The sequence below is a fragment of the Hyaena hyaena genome, unplaced genomic scaffold, assembly GCF_003009895.1.
Source record: "Hyaena hyaena isolate Hyena2069 unplaced genomic scaffold, ASM300989v1 scaffold_42, whole genome shotgun sequence".
NCBI lineage: Eukaryota > Metazoa > Chordata > Mammalia > Carnivora > Hyaenidae > Hyaena > Hyaena hyaena.
Genome location: NW_024080674.1, coordinates 4,160,510 through 4,166,376, shown reverse-complemented (window position 1 = coordinate 4,166,376; position 5,867 = coordinate 4,160,510).

Here is a 5,867-nt window from a genome sequence, read left to right as displayed (position 1 = left end):
GGCGCTCCACAGGGAAGGCGGGGCTCCGCTCGGACCCCTTACAGCGATGCCACCCCCCTCCCTGTGCGACCCCGGACAGTTATTTCCACTTTTCCCACTCCCGAGGAGCTCTGGCCTGCCCCAGGGGGTTCGCAGAAGCCTTTCCACCTTGAACTTGCCGGGAGCGGACGTGCTGGCCCTGGGGCTCCCTTAGCACTTTTCAGGATGGCTCCCCCAGTGCCTGTTTTGCTTCGTTTTCTCAGATGCACGATTGCGAACGCGGAGGGGCCCCCTTGTGCACGGGCCAGGCCGCCCGCCCTCCGCCCCGACCCCCCCGCCCCGCCGCGGGCGCCCCTCCAGGCCGCGGCCCCCTCCCCGCCGGCCTCCAGCGAGACGAATGCAGCACACGGCGGCCTTTATGGGGCCCGCAGACAGCGCGTCGCCAGGCTAACCCTGCGTGGAAAATTCGGAGGTGGAAGGCAAGGCGCCTAATGAGGGGGCCGCCGGCGGCGGCGGCGGCCAGGGGGGCGGCGGGGGGCCGCGGGCCCGACCGGAAACGTGAGCCGGCTCCGCGGCCGCCCCCGCCCCCCCTGCCCCGCGCATTCCCGGGGTCCCGCGGGACCGCGCGCGCCCGCGCCCAGCAGGTGGAGGGGGCGGGGGCGCCTGTGTTCGGCACGTTCCTCTGCGCGCTCCTTGCCTCTGCAGGCCTCCCCCTCCCCCTCCGAGAAATGGGTGGGACGGTTGGATGAGTTGCCCGGCGCGGTGGTGGCCGGCCGGCTCGGGAAGCCCTGCGCAAAGCGAGTCACGTGTGGATACTGTTGGCGTTGTGATTTACAAGTTGAGGCTGAGATACCCAGGAGACTGCGGCCCATTCGGATTTCCAGGCTGCTCCCCGCCGCCCGTGGTGAGGCCTGAGCCGGGCTTGAAATCCGGCCAGTCCCTGAAGACAAGGCCACGAGGTCAAGGTTATGGGCCAGATCCTGGAGAGGTTTCGAGCTGAGTGGCCAGCCCAGGCGCTGCCATGGCGAGGCCAGAGTCAGCCGCGGTGTCGCCGGACCGGTTTTCTCATCTGCCAGGTGGGCCTGGGCCGCGGCCTGTGTCCTGTGCTGGGGGAGAGCAGGGAGCAGGACGGCCCAGCCTCTGGGCTCCTGGGCTTGCCCCAGAGTGGGGACTGGGGGATTCCCTTGACCGAGGAAAACAAGTGTGCGCAGGAGCTGATGTAATTAACACCCCGAGCCCTTGGGCCGGAAGAAGAGAGAGGGAGGGAGGAACGGGAGGGGGGACAGAGGAATGGAAGGCGGGTGACCCCCGATGGGGAAACTGGAGAGAGGATTCCTGGAGGCCCGACTTCAGACTCAAGACTCGAAGAAGGTGGAAAGTGAGGCTGGAGGCAGCCAGAGGCAGTCTTTACATTTGTTTCTCTTCCTCCCCCTGGTGTCACCTTAGCACTTTCCCCAGCTTCCTCCAGGCCTCTACTCAAAGGTCAGCTCCTCCGAGCAGCCTTCCCAGACCACTGCGTAAACACACCCCCGTCCCAGGCCTCTCTCTTTGCCCCGGCCTCCAGTTATTTCTTTTCGTTATATTTATATGCTTTTTTGTTCACATGTGTCATCCTGCGCTTGCCTGGAGCTTGATGAAGATGGGATCTTGTTCACAGCTGTCACCTCTGCACCCAGCCTGGCACACGGGAGGTGCTCAATAAATGACTGAGGAATGAATGAATGAATGAGTGAATGGACAGAGCCAGGCAATGGAGGACAAAGAGACACTCCCCTTTGTTTCTGGTCATTCCGGTTCTGGCTTGTAGGGGACAGTTTCCCGAGCTGCGGACAGGCAGACAAGAAGGTCAGGTGAATAGAGGGACAGGGGACAGACAGCTCCAGGGCCCACTGGCTGTCCCTTCCTCCTGGGGCCCCAGGAGGGAGGCTTATTTGCAGCATGTTGCAGCACCCCCAACAGGGCAGGCAAGCCTGTCCCTGCCACCGGTGAGAAATCTCACACGTTGTAAATGCAGCCCGGCTCCCTTCTGGCTGCGGCAGCCGGGTGGATCCGCCTTGGGCTGGTCTGGAGGTCCCCGGGGTTGCCCTGCTGGGGGGGTGTATGGTGGGGCCTCCTAGACCCTGGGATCCTCTTCCTGGGGGGCGGGGCATGGGCCCTGGGTTCAAATCCCTGCCCAGCCATTTGAGCTGTGTGATCCTGGGCAAGCTATCCCACCTCACCATCTCCTGTAAAAGGCACCGTCGTACTAAAAATATGAAATAATAGAGTGCCTGGCTTTAGTTGAGGGGCTCTTATCTGCTTGTGTGCTGTTGGACCCCCTTTTATATTTATAAATCTAGATTTAAATTCATAAAGTGTACAGGATTAAAAGAAAGCCAGTGGTATTGAACTAGGTTTATTTGGGTATTTAACAGCCAAATGCTTGCTATAGGGACAGCTGTGCTTTTTTGTAATAACGAGATCTGGTGGCAGGTCTAATAACTACAGTCATTTTGACGTTGGGAAGAGGGACCTCTCGAAGGTGAGGCCCGTGCTTGCTGAGTGTCAAAGCCACAGTCCAGCTTCTGCCCTTGCGGTTCATTCCCATGTCTGCCCGTAAGGAAAGGAAATGCTAAATTTCGCTTGGAGGTTAGTGGAAATCTAGATGTACCTTTCTTCCCCAGTCCAAGTTCATGGGTCCCTGCATTGCCCCATGGGCCCCCGGATGTGGTGGTGAGTGACGGCATGTCTCCAGGACAGTCTAGGTGGCCAGGAGCCCAAGTGCATCAGGGAGGGGACACCTCAGGTGTCCTCAAGAAGGCACTAGATGCAGAGTCCCTTGGGTCTGAGTCCAAATTCAGCAGTGACTGCCGGTTCCCAGGCCTCCTCAGCCTTTTACTCTTGGCCTCCAGGAGGGAAGGAGGATGGGGCAAGAAAGCAAGTGTCAGGTGCCTGGCACAGGGGCCGGGGCCCTGGAGAGCAGCTCCTGGGTTTTGGGGGCTGTGGGAGAGGTTGGGGGCCGGAACGGGCTCTCGGAGAGGGGAGCACCCATTCTGTACCCGATGTTCTCTCTGGGACCTGGGCCTGTGTGAGACTCACTATGTCCCCGGGTGGGGTCAGGGGAGTGTGTGTGTGTGTGTGTGTGTGCACGCATGTGCACGTATGTAGTCTAAATGTATGTTTTTGGGGGCACGTTTGAGGAGGGTGCGGGGGGTTGCATGTTGGTGGAGGAATCCAGTGTGATTGGATGGGTGAGTCTGTGTGTATATTTGTAAGTGGGCGTATTTGTGTGTGGGGGGTCCACTCTGGGAGTGGATTGTTGAGTGTGTGTGTGTGAGGGTCTGGTGGGGGGCATTCTGATGGTGGTCTGTTGGGGTTCAGGTTGGGAGTCTTTGGTGCTGGTGTGAGTGTGAGAACATGGGTGTATTTGGGGGCAGATGGAGGGGTGGATTGTGTTTGCACACTCACATCAGGGCCGGTGGGGGTGTCCGATGTGTGTCTGTGTGAGCGTGTGTGGCCCTGTCACCGCCGGCTCCAGGCCTGGCCACATAAACTTCACACCCCTGCGGGCGGGCTCTGTCGGCCCCGCAGTGGCCGCGTCAGGCAATGGGAAGCAGATGGGCCGGGATGGAGGCCATATGGGGCCGGGGGGTGGGGGCGCATTCCTCCCTTCCCCCATCAGGGTGGGGGCTGGAACTGACAGAGTAACAAATGTCCTGCAGCCAGCATGGAGCCTGGGGGCGGGGGGGGGGGGTTGGGGGAAGGCTGCGGAGAGTAGCCCCGCCCCACCAGGGAGTGTGTGTGTGTGTGTGTGTTGAGGGGTGGCCCAGGAGATGCCAGCTAGGTGAGGACGCTCCCCTGAGAAGCCAAAGCTGATCCCCGGGCTGTGCAGCTTTGGGCACTGCACGCACCCTGTGTGCCTCAGTTTCTCCAGCAGGGCCACAACAGGGTGGCTATTTGGGATGGGATCCTGGGAAATTTGGGGCCATTCGACTTCCCATTTCAGGGTAGAGCCTTAACTCCAGAAAGCTGGGCAGACCTAAGCGGTAAGGGCAATAATAATAGGCATGACCGCTAACCTTGACCGTGTGCGGGGCATAGAGAGTGGTTAAGAAGTGGGCTCTGGAACAAGAACGGCCGGGGTTCTGATCCCTGCCCTCCTCCTTCTTGGCTGTGTGGCCTCAGGCAAGTCAGGATTCTCTGTGCTTCCGTTTCTCCTTTGTAAAATTGAGGTAATAAAAACGGCACTTATCTCCTTCCATACGGTCTGGAAGGTGGTGAGTGAATCTGGGCCGCGTGCTCACCACTGTAGCCAGCCCCACGCTGCACTGGCCAGGCTTGGGGCCCCAGAGCCGTGTGGCACAGCCTTTCATTAAGTGCTAGTTTTGAGCCTCAGCCAGTCAGGAAGCTGACCTGGAGCACAGGAACAGATAACAGGGCACGGGCGGAGTGCTCAACAGGCACTCAGTCCTCCCCTCCGGTTAGAATTCGCATCCTTATGGGCCCCTGTAGGGGAATCTCGTGGTGGTTCCTAACCAGCACCCACTCCTCTCCTCTGATCCTCAGCCCAGGGTTTCTGGGTGGAGCCAATGCCATTCTGGGGGGCGGGGATGTGACCCAGCACTGACCAATTAGAGCACTGCCTCTTCTCAGCCAATGGGAGGCTGGCCTGGGATTTTAGCTGGAGCCAGGAGGAATCAAGCACTTTCTTTCTGCGGGGGTTGCTGGTTGGGTGGAAGCCTGGAGGGTGGAGATCATCTGCCTCAATGAGTGTGGAGTTTGACAGAGAGGAGCAGCAAAAATGGACAGAAAGCATGTTCTCATGGTGACGTCTGAATACCTAGATGCAGCCATGCTGGGTACCATTATGGTGGCTGCTTTGTGGCTGAGAAACTGAGGCCAGATTCAGGGTCACACAGCAGGAAGAGGCAGAGCAAGGGTTTGAACCCAGGCCGACTGACACCAGCAGCTCTGCCCTGATCCTCTAGACCCCACAGAGCCCTTTGGTGTAAATCCCTCCCCCTGGGCTAGAGTCCTCTCACTCGGACTAGTGTTTGAACTCAGCTATTTCTGATCATCCCAAGGGAGAATATTTCCTGCCTTGGGCAGAAAAATCAGGAGAGAAATGAGAGCCCTGTGGTCTGGCCCCAAACTCAGTTTGGGCAAGCTTCTGCCAGATGAGAATTTTTCCTTTCTTTCTTTCTTTCTTTCTTTCTTTCTTTCTTTCTTTCTTTCTTTCTTTCTTTCTTTCTCTTTCTTTCCTTCTCTCTTTCTCTCTTTGTCTCTTTCTCTTTCTCTCTTTCTCTCTTTCTTTCTCTCTTTCCTTTCTCTCTTCCTTCTTTTTTTAATGTTTATTTATTTTTGAGAGTGGGGGAGGGGCAGAGAGAGAGGGAGACACAGAATCAGAAGCAGGCTCCAGGCTCTGAGCTGTCAGCACAGAGATCAACACAGGGATCGAACTCACAGACCACAAGATCATGACCTGAGCCTAAGTTGGACGCTTAACCGACTGAGCCACCCAGGTATCCCTTTCTTTCTTTCTTCCCCCCCCTTCCTCCCCTGCCCTCTCCCTCCTTTCTGAAATAAAATCTTGCTTGCCCAGCCCACCTCACCCTTGGGCTGTGCCCTTAACTGTGCCTGGACGACCTCCATCTCGGCCCTGCTCCAGGCCTAGGTGGCTGTGTTAGGCCCAGTGCAGCAACCGTTAGCAACGCTTATTAAAATGCAGACCCCAGGGCCCTGCATGGACACAGGTGTGCTTGCGCCCTGGGGGTGGGGCCGATGGGGGCAACACCCAGCGGAGATTCGGGCACAGGTGACCTATTGGATGCTGCATGAGGGTGTCCTTACAGGGCCTTAAAGACTGAGGTTAAAAGTTGGGCCAGGAGAAGGGCAGAGGCTGGGGGGCT